Source organism: Oxyura jamaicensis, chromosome 2, assembly GCF_011077185.1.
Source record: "Oxyura jamaicensis isolate SHBP4307 breed ruddy duck chromosome 2, BPBGC_Ojam_1.0, whole genome shotgun sequence".
In the NCBI taxonomy this organism is placed as follows: Eukaryota; Metazoa; Chordata; class Aves; order Anseriformes; family Anatidae; genus Oxyura; species Oxyura jamaicensis.
Window position 1 is genome coordinate 77,110,440 of NC_048894.1, and position 11,712 is coordinate 77,122,151.

General features: G+C 34.6%; 1 long non-coding RNA gene across 1 annotated transcript in view; it reads right to left on the minus strand.

Annotated features, from left to right (window-relative positions):
- Positions 1-3,621: 3,621 nt before the first annotated feature.
- The window catches only part of LOC118162830, a 20,070-nt gene continuing 11,979 nt past the window's right edge, over positions 3,622-11,712 (minus strand). Inside the window, exons 2-3 of the long non-coding RNA XR_004748655.1 lie at positions 6,568-6,644; positions 3,622-5,025 (exon numbers count right to left, since the gene is read on the minus strand). This is a non-coding gene — a long non-coding RNA (uncharacterized LOC118162830). The remainder of the gene's footprint in view (positions 5,026-6,567; positions 6,645-11,712) is intronic.

Sequence of the window (11,712 nt, forward strand, 5' to 3'; positions counted from 1 at the left end):
CATTATGCACATCTCTAGTTCTGGTCACTACTGAAAAGTATTTCAGCATCTAATTAAGTTGCTGTCAGTGTGTCTTTACTGGTGAACAGAGAAACATATGAAAAAAATAATTAGGTCATGTTGTCTAGCTGTACAAGTCAAGCTGAGAAATTTTAATTGTGAAAGTTGTCCAATAAGTATCATGAGATGTCTGCACAGCACTGCTGAGACCTCTGTGATGACCTGAAGCATCTGGAGTTTAGGAGAATTCCTCTCCTGTTAGTAGAAATTTGCATCACTTTCACTTAGCCATTCTTGAAACAGAAACTACAGAAAACCTAAAACATGCACCCTGCACTCAAACCTAATTTCAGGCCATAAAATCTATTCCATTCACTAGAATACACAAGGGCAGCAGCATCTGATATGTTTTACACAAGCAGGAAGCTTTAATCTTAATGCTTAACAAATTAAAAGTAGTCAGTATGTAGGAAGCCTTAATGTAACTCTCAATTTCTTGTTTTGGCTAAGAGAAAAACAAATAACCATTACACACAAGACTGCCTTTACTAGAAATTGATTATCACCTACAGGACTTAGGTTTGCTAAGAGACTCTCAGAGGGATAAACCTAACCTCATTCAAGACAAAATTAATGAAGAAGCATACATCTCCTGGAATATCTTGGCGTATCACCTCAACAGGAATTGCTCTGTCCCAACGTTTTTACTGAAATTAATTTAATTAACTTATCTATTAATAATGAATGATCTACAAGCTTGAAAATAACCATAGTTAATTGGTTTTGAGTAGAATGTTCCAGTAAGCTACCACAGAAATTGATATTTTCACTCCAAGACAGCTTTATGATACTAAAATAGTATTAGCTGGGGCATACATAAGCTGCTAGAGTTAATAAGCATCTTAGGTCTAAGATATTCAAAAACAATGCAGAAAAATATGTTTGTTCTTTCAGGCATGAAAATAGGAACTGATATTATAGTGCATCTATCAGGTCATTAAATAATAAATTTCAATTTATCTTGTCAAAGGTTGTTCTTCTAGTCTAAGGGATTATGAAACTGTTTCAGATTTACCACAAATTATCAAAAGCTAAGCAGCATTCATGATAATCAGATCAAAAATGTTAATCTTTTGCTTGACCTAATCTTAATCCCAGTGGCAATGAAAAAAAGTTAATGAAAATTAATATTGTAAAGAATATTTATGTGAAAATTTGAAAAGAAGGCTAACAATCAAACTCATACCAATCTTGAACTGAAAAGCTATGATCTCTATGACTAATTTTTCATAAGTCAACAACCTCATTCTGCATCAAAACCACAAACAATTTTAATAACACTTTATACATGAAAAGAAATACTTTAATTACTAATTTACTTCTAATTCATCTCTCTCTAAGTTTCCTATTACTGTTGTCAATATAATTTACTTTTTATTGTTAAAGCCTATTCTGAGTATAGCCATGCACTGATTTAATTTTTCCTCTTTCAGGAATTCTCCTGGAAGTTAAGCAAGTAACTGAGAATCAGTTTGCATCTAACTGTCCTTAATTGTTGTTACAGATTGTGATCAGCCTCTATCACACTGGGAACTTCATCCAGAGCAGGAGAATTAAGGCACAGTTCTTAGGACAGTTGCCATCATATAGAAGCAGCACATTTCTCTTTTGTTGATTAAAGTTGTGTATTAGGAGCTCAAGGACTTTATCAAAACAAGCCAAGGTCTCCAAAGAAATACTTTCTGAAAGTATTAATTATATAATACAGTAAAAGACCACACAATAGAAATATAAAATAGAAATACAAAATAAAATACAGTCTTACAGATTTAACAGAAAGAAAGGAATCTTATTGCTGAGTTCTGAAAACTACAAATTAATTATCTCCTTCTTAAAGGTAAGTTCTTAGATGCCCAAATTTTACATGTTAACATGCAAAACATTAAGGGTATTATCACACCTTCAGGTGGAAACCTTGGAGTGAATATGAGGAACATTATGCCAAGTCCTTCTCTTACTAATGAATTGATAAAATAAAATAAAATAAAATAAAATAAAATAAAATAAAATAAAATAAAAATAATAATAAAAAAAACCCTGCTTGAATATTATATGGAAAATGTGATTATATAATTTGTTGAAAATATTTGGGAAAATTAGTCCAATTTTTAGTCTAATTTTGTAACTGGAATAGCCTCTTTTTGTTGTTGTTTTTCCTGTGATTAGTTCAAGGTATTTCAGTCACATTTCAAACAAGTGCTGCTTTCACGGTTTCTCTGTTATCACTTACTTTGATTCTACTTTCCCAGATATCTTTTTGGCCATCATTTCAAGGAAAAGGTTTCATTAATCATTTCCTCAGTACAAAATATATGCTCCTACAAAGCATCCAAAATGTCTACATAAGTCTGCTAGATGTTTTGCAACTTATCTAGCTTTGGGGGCTTAGAAATCATCTTATAGATCTGTGTTTTTACAGCACCTTGTGCAACAGAATTTTGGTCCGTGATTAGGGTTTCTGGGTGATGCAGCAGAATATGTGAAAATGAATATGAGTCTTACTTCTGTCTGAACTGAAATGTTGAGAAGACTGAATGAGAGATAAGAAGGGTCAGAGAGATAGAAAAGTTCTTTTGTGAATTTTTAGTTGGCTCTCAAGAGATTAAAGTGAAATGTGTAAGCAATAAAAATAGATTCTTTGGCTAAGTCTTTGTTCTTTGTTTTCCAGATATGTTACTCCAGGATTAAAGAAGTGTGGAGTACTCAAACGATGTTGGTGTGATGGTGGGGAAAGCAGCAATAAATTACTGGAGAGAAAAGGGAAAGTCAAAGGCTCTTGTGGTTCCAAGAAGTTAGAGCAAATGCTGAGAGTGTCTTCCCAAGGAAAGGCATTGTTTTACACTGAATCTAAAAGTACATCCTGTGTCTCAGAAATAGAATGATTAGTTGCCAATCTGTGACAGCTAACTTAGAAAGACCTGGAATTACAATTTGTTGTTGTTGTTGTTGTTGTTGTTTTGTGTGTTTGTGTATGTTTGGAGGAAGACGAAGAATACTTGAATAAAATTGGTCAGATGCACAGCTCAAACTCAGGTTTTCAGACAGAAATAAAAGGAATACAAATTTAGTTTTAAATGTAGTCAACATTAGCCTTAGATCTGAGATAGACGTTTTCACTGTTCTTGGACCAGACAGAAAAATATCAGCCTCTTCACTACCACTCATTAACATTCTCTGTGAAGCAAGATCCTTGTTCAGTCCTTTGCATGTTAGTTTGCTTTTAGAGAAAAGTGGAAAAGTGCAAAGAGAAATACACCACCATGAGCTTCTATCAAGCTCAGAACTGATTTAATTAAAATAAATAGCTGAACACAGTCATCAGAAGGCATTAATAACCATCACTGCCATGGTTCAGGTGTTTGGTAGATTATTTTGTTACAAAATTTAAAAACAAAAACAAGCAAAAGCACTATGAATCACGTTCTGATCATCTGACTTTTCTTCCCACTTTTTTTTTTTTTTTTTTTTTTTCTTGCATAGAAATGTCATTAATGGAAAATATCTTTCTACGCATTTTACTTCCATAATCTCTGTCTTTTATTATTATTATTATTATTATTATTATTATTCTCCTTTATACAACTCTGTACAACTCTGTGGAAGCCCACAGAGTGGACTTCATTTTATTAAAGCCAATTGGACCAAGGACACTGTATTTTAAGAACTTGAAATGTTTGCTTATCACTTGCATTTAAAACATCTTTCAAAAAGGGTATGAAAAGAGTATATGCTTTGTTCATAATTCATAATGTTGTCAAGTAGCAGAATTATTAGTATCTTAAAATTTTATGACTTTTGCAGAAGGACATTATAAAAATGCTTAGAAAATCTGACTTTATTGCATTTCACAAACTCAACTTACATTTGGACTTAAGTAATAATTAGCATTTTTACTGGCATTGAGCTACTGAAATTATATATCAGATAAAGCAATTTCAAAAGTTCAGCAGCAGTCAAAATTCTAATTTAAACTTTAGAAAAGTATTAAAGCTGGAATCATGTGCAAACCAGTGGAGCAGTATGCCTAAAGCATCAGCCTGTTAACTAAATTAAACCAGTTACCCATTGCATTGAAAAGGCATAACATGTGCAGGTGCAGTTGCCCTAGGAGAGCATTTACATGCTAGAGGGTCCAAACTTATCCCCTTCTGAATTTTTAATTCAACAATAATCCAGGCAAGACTGTTGGTAGATACTCTAAATGAAAAGATAAAATTTTGAAAAGAACACTTCCTTTGGTGACCCCATCCCCACCACCACCACCTCCTCCTCTGATGCCCCTGTACTTTTCCCTTTTTTATTACCTGTTTTTGTTACCTGTAAAGTCATGTCTCTCCATCTGCTGGCAATGCTCTTGCTAATGCAGGCCAGGATGCTTCTGGCTTTCTTTGCTGTGAAAACCTGAAACACTTGATCTGGTGCCCACTTGAACTTTTAAATTGATTATGAGGCCTGTCTTCTCCGTATCACATTGCACACAGCTTGTCAACCTAGTTCACCATTTTACCACTTGACTGTGGGTCATCTTCTCCCTCCTCTACTGTTGCTCATTTAAAATTCTCTTCACCAGGTTGGCCAGCCCATTGGCAGAGATACTTCTGTCCTGCCTAGTCTTGCAGACCCTGTCTCTTCCTAGCAGTCTTTGACCCTCAAAAAAAAAAAAAAAAAAAAAAAAACCTCTGCTGTCAACATCAACTATGCAAATTGTTGCTGACATAAAGTATACATTCATTTCTTGTCAAGCCCTTCCCTATCACTGACAGGATTAAGAAGAAAATCACCTGGTCACGCAGGCCCTTCACCCTCTCCTCAGGTGCTCTGTAACTGATATATTCCAGGTCTACTCTGGCAGTTCCATTGGCACCCACATGGAAGAGCAGCAGAGGTACAGCAGTCTGAAGGCCCAACAAGACTCAGCAGTCTTTTTACGATGCCCCATATTCAAAGCCCTGGCAAGCAATAAACCTTCCAAGACAATAGATCATATCATCAGATGGGGGCCTCTATCCAGTGCAGCAGAAAGTGTCCCACTGGTGTCAGCTTCCCCTTCCTCTTGGTGCTGTTGAATGGCTCAGGCTGAGAGGTCACAGTTAGATGCTTCATTGCACAAAGAACCCAGTGCCTTATCTGCTCCTAGGGCACTCAGCCCCTTGTGTTACATGCAAGTGAACCAGGAGACTTCCTCCTAGTGCCAGAAGTCACTAGTTTCCAACCTTTGTTATCATGGGACCCCCCACTCCCCAGCCCACAGAGCACAGACTCTACCTGCCTCTTTTTCAGTACAGTTGATTGTTGTACAGGTACTTGTACCCTCAAGGTCTCCAAGAAGATCTGATCAACCTCAATCTCTGATGCTGCAGGGTTTGCTGACTTCCCCCTGCAGCTCCATTGCTTGGTGACGCACTTCCTACATAACTTCTGCAGGCAAGGACACCATCTCCCCCAGGCACCATTGAAGCTCCAGACATGCAGAGCTCCCTAAGTAGATCCATTTGAGCCAAGTCATATGATGTTAACAGGTAAGTTGTTCCAATTGGTGCTGAGGACTGTGCCCCATGGAATATCACCTTAGTGTGGAACCCTGGGATGCTGTTCCCAACAGGGCTGCCAGCCCCTTGTGCACAACCTTTTGTACAAACTTGCTGCCTAGAATATTATGCCTGGTGGCTGCCTCTGCTAGCTGAACTCTGTGAGCTGTACTCATGGCAACCTTGAATTAGATGCTTGATTTGGGAACCTAGTTTTCTTTGTCTGCTTCTACAAGTCGTTCAAGAAATACAGAACTGCTATTGGCAATTCAGCAAACCTAAACTTATTGTGGTCCTTCCATTCCTAAAATGGAGATCATCTTCTGGTCTCTAGTAGGATACTAGAAGAATTAGACTTCTGACTTCAGATATTCATTTAGTGATGGTAATGCATAACCACAGAGCCTACATGTCTTGGAAGAGTCATTTTAATTGTTTAAAATGGAGTTCTGCTAGCTGAAATAATATCTTTTATATCATCTTACTGATGTGACAGGGAGTTGCATTTAGCATTCTTGAATTCAATCTAGCAGTATTGACTTTTACATCTGAAATTGTAATTATTTCCACACACATAATATATTGTGCTTACAAAGATATATAGCTACACTAGTACATTAATTTCAAGTACATTAATTTCTCTGAGATATAATATTTTATGGAGAGAAAGTATATATGTGTGTCATAAATAAAGTGTAAATTGAATCTACTTGTTTTTTGTAGGCTTCTGTAAACGCCAATAACATTTGTCCTTGATTTTAAATTAATCCCACAATTTGCAATTATTTTGAAATGTTAGAGCAGCTTCACAATTGGTCACTCTATGATAGGGCTGTTTCTGTTCTCTGCAGTTCCCACAATCATCTTTTTAATCTGAATGTCCCATCTGACAGTTCTGAAATAATCTCTTTTATACTCATTTACACAATGATGAACTGGCACCATTCCTGATTGTTGAGAGCAGTGGTAAACTCTTTACTTGTAAACCAAGAACAAACAAAGAGCCAGCAGGATGAATACAGTTTCTTTAAATGTATCTGGATTATATTCTTCCTCCTGTGTAAAACAGGAAAATTAATGTTAAGTATAGAATAATTCATTTTGAACTTGGATAAAAGTTGATTGATTGTAGTGCTTTTAGACACAAACAATTAAGGTGTTAAGCAGCTTAAAGTCAAAATGACTCAGTTTCACTACTTGTTTTCAAGTACCTTAATTCATTTTAGTCTCAAATATGATGATATTATATACACGTTGGGAGCATCTTCACTTTTACTGATTGAAATATGTGTTGGAAAAAATCAAAACAAAATAAACAAAACAAAAACACACAAACAAACAAACAAAACAGCACCCTAAACTTGTCCAACTGAGGATTTACCTACAAAAAATAATCTACACAAAACTAATTTAATTTGATTTGGTTTAGTCTGAATGGCTTATTTATTTTATGGCTATTTTCACATTCGGGTACACAATGCTATTAACATATGAATCCCTGAATCCCAGAAGCAAGTTCAGGAGCTACAACAAGATCAGTCAAATCTAAAATAAAAGAGCCTAGAGCTGGGGTAGAGGGCAAGTCTTTTTGAAAACAAACAAACAAACAAACAGTTTTATTCTGAGCTATCATAACATCTACTATGCCAGTTTATCTATTCTAAGGAATATTTGAATATTTCCCTCCGCTGATGGGAAATGGAGAGATAGCTGAACTGTTAACCACACCATATCATATTAGAAGTCAATAAATAGTATTGTATAAAACATGTTCATAAGTTAATTAAAAAGCCAAATGTGATTTATTAGTTTCAATACTTTACTAGTATTATTTCTTATTTAAATTATTATTTTTGACCTAAAACCATGCTGCAACATGTGTCTGTAAAAGGTAATAAGCTATTAATTCTCAAGGCTTTGACACTTTTTTGAGTAATCATAAACTTGGTGTTTGAGTACTAAAGAATAGATACTGAAATATCCACCAGAATGAAGCTTTATGAAATGGTCCAAAAAGTGTGCTAACCCAGATTAACATGCTCATTTTGCACAGGTGTGGAGCACAGATATATATACTGATTCTGTATCTGGCCAAGCAAAATTTGTCTCCTGGGCTTCTAACTCCGCAGTTAATCTGAATGCAGTGAAAGTTCAAGAGTCACAAGGAAATTTGCATCAATTGTTCTTTACTTTTTGTAATTTGAAAACAACAATCTTTTGATTGCTAGAGGAAAAAATATATGTTCTAAATAATAATTGAAGTAGAATCAATCAAAAACTTTATGACACATCTGAATTTTCTTTTATATTTCTGATTTTTTCAAAAACAAAGTTAAAAGATTTTTTTCACATCTGAATAATAATAATAATAATAATAATAATAATAATAATAATAATAATAATAATCCTGGGATTATTTCTTTATTTTTGCTGACTTTCAGCCCTGGAAGCCCGACCATCAAACCAGGAGCATGTCTCCTTGAACCTCTGTCTCACTTCATCTACTATCCTTATAAATGCATGCACTTCTCCAGATGAAGAAGCACAGAAGCCTTGCAAGATCAGACTGTTCTGTACCTTTTATGTACTCTTTCAATTGAGCTATGAAGAAACACAGCAGCCTGCAATGTTCTCAATTCCTCAGGCTTTGCTGCTTTGTGGAAGTTCACTGAAGTTTGTATTTCCATTATAAACTATAGACTCCCAAAAGTCAATAAAAATATTTTTTGTGGAATTGTAAGTTGGAGAAAGAGAGAACCTTCATCTGAGTACTATGTCACAAACACCTTATATTAACACTTTCATCTTAAAGATGAAAGTTTTTAAATCCAAAACTCACTAAGCTCTGCTTGTGTCATGATAAGTCCTAAAGCATAAGACACCTTTACAAATGTAAGAGATGTTGATCAGAGCCTGAAACAATGTTGTTGCCACCACTAGATATTTCATTCCAAATCTTTTGAACTTGGTGTATTTTTAAAGTCTTAGATTCTTGTGGATGTATGAAACTTTACTTACAAATCTCTCAAGATCACTCAGAAAAATCTGGAACTGTGAGGTCTAAAGCTCAAAAATAGTTTTTAAAAATATTTTTTTATTTTTTTATTTTTTATTTTTTACTTTAATCTTTTCACACCATCCATTCTTACCTCATGATACCATAATATTAATACACATAATAATAAACACTGTTGCAAAATATTTTTTTCACTTGAAAATTTTCATTTACATTTTCAATTACCCATAGTGGATTTCTTTTTTATTATTTCTGAAGTTTAAAGTTATAGCTGGCATACATTGGGTTGATTTATTTTAAATAACTCTGCAAAATGGGTACCACATGAGTACATTTTAAGAGCTGAATGCATTATTTATTTATTTTTAATTAAGCCCTGAGTAGTGGAGGATGGAAAAAAATCACCAGACTACATCTCATTCAGTGACACTTGAATAAAGTTTTCCTGATCTTGATTTCTATTTTTAATTACTTATTGAAGATTAGCTGCTCAAGTATTTTGGCTGCATGCATCTTGAATGCACACTTAAAAATGTGCTGGACAGATTCTCAACATCAGACCACTTTGGGGCTGACCCAGAGTTAGAGCATATCCAAATGCCTCTGAAACATGGAAAGATATGGGGCAGCAACCACCTCCCTAGGAAGCCTCTTCCAGTGTCTAACTACCCTCTTGTTATAGAATTTTTCCTGACATCTATTCTGAACTGCTCCTGACACAATGCTGAGCTATTCCCACATGTCTTATCATTAGATACCAGGGAGAAGAGTTGAACATGATTGTTGGATTTCTTACCACTGACGATTACCCAGTGCTCCAGTCTATCTATTTCTCCCTGCAAAGCCTTTCATCCCTCCAGAGTCAATGGCACCTGCTAACATTAACAAAATTGCCAAGGATGCATTCAGCTCCTGCATCCAGGAGTTCAATCCGGTATTATATCCCACATTTACAGCAAAGCTAATTAAAAAATAGGCTCGTATAATTCTATGGTAGAGTCTATGCAACAGTACCATTTATATATGTGTATATATATACATATTATAAAAAAAAAAAAAAAAAAAAAAAAAAAAGGTTTTGAAGTTTATGAAGATCCCATGAGTTCTGGTTTCTGATTCCAAGTCACTGTCTGTGATTTGGAATTCACTGTCTTTGACAGTGCTAATAGTAAGATCACTATAAGCAGCTACACAAATACATGTGAGCATCTGTTAATGACTAATGCTATAAAAAAGAAAGGCAAAAGTGCAGACCAGACATTATATTTCATTTAATATTTTCTGTGAATACAAAAAAAAAAAAAAAAAAAAAAAAGTGAAGCAGATGGAAGCAAAGATCTGGTCAGTGGAAACCATGAGGCACCAGAGCACATAAAGCCAAGAATGTAAGTTAGGGAGAGCAAAACATGGAGAAGCTGCATATACTCAAAAACAAACATGCATAAGGAGATCAATTTAACTGAGATTAGCAATGGAAAATTTCTTACAAGCCAACCAATCTTAATCAAAATTATACTTTAATTAAAGAATTAAAACACGTGTACTGTCAAAGTATAAAAGAAATTAGAAAATGGGAAAGAAGTCACTGAAGAACAAAAATAGATGCTTTTGAAAAGCAGAAATTAAGCCACTTAAAATTCATCTATACAACACAGAAACATGTATCTCTAACACATTGTAACATTCCTGATATTTTCTACAGAAAATTCTCAATACAAATATTTATGAATTTCTTCCATTGAATTCCTATCATAACTATGCTACTTCATCTTAATACAGACACAGTGAATACAGGCTGCAAAGTATATTATATATAGTGAAAAACTCCCTTTGTTTTAAATCCAGAAGTATGAAAAATAGGTACCCTGAAAAGTCATATACTTCATTTCCTTATCACAAGGTGAAACACATCACACACCTGCTACATACATGAAGAATAAGTGGTCATGGTACAAATAAATCTGTCAAAAATAAACAAGGAGACATTGCCAAAAATTATAAGGAAAATTTCATATTATCTCATAATATTCAATTGTTTACAACAATAGGAGTGCCAAATTGTGATGTGTTTTTTCAAAATTAGTAGTCATTATCCACCAAAATTCTGAAAAAATAATTCTGCCCAAAACTCAGTGAGAGTTATTTATGTTAAAGGGATAGAGAACAGGCACGTGAATACCTTTGGGTACTGTATAGTGTTAGACCTCTGTCTAACCTGAGGTCACAAGAAAGTGACTGAGTAGCAGGCCAAAGAAACAAATAGTCATAGTCATAGTCGTCATCATGTTGATTGACAGGGTTTCTGCCTTTTAGCAGTTTGGCTGCCTCTATCATGCTCTGTCAGTATTGTTTAGGGCTGTAGGTTTTTTGACTCTTTACCTGCTCATTTGAAGGCAGCTGTCAGAAAGCAAGTCTAGCACTGAAGTGGACTTACCCTCCCCTTAGAGAGACATTAGACTATTATAACTCCACTGAATTCAGTGAAGATTGCTCCCAGTTTACACCAGAGAGAGAGAGAAAGAACAAGCTAAAAAGAAACAGGCTTGATTGACTGCTGTGAAAATTGTTAAACATTTAGGTCTGGCAAGGAATAAAATTACTGAAGTTCAATCTCATGTCACAAAATCATCAGAAACTTGCCACAGGTTTCAGTAAAGCTTATGTGCTGCTGTGTCACCAGAACAAAGTTTGATGCAGCAGTTAGTGAAAGAAAGGCATCACGTTATTTTTAATACAGTATTTTTAATGCAGATGCAGGTAGATTTGAAGATATGCATGTTCATAGGAAAAGAAATTACAATTACTTATTTTTTAAAGTCAGGCTTTTCATTAAAGCTACAGTGGGAAGCAACATTTAAAGCAGAGGGTCTGACATTCCTCAAGTGAATAATTTCATTTAAAACATTTAGTCAGCAGGAGTTTCCTTATCAGTGTCAAAGTGAAAGTAGGTACAGTTTAAAGTGACACTTTTAATCATTTCTAAACACAGTGTTAACTTCATTGACCAAAAGGGTTTTCTCAGAACTAAGAGGAACATTTATACATTCCCTCTACACAGGATTTGTGACTTTTTTTTTTTTTTTTTTTTTTTTTTTTTTTTTTTTTTTT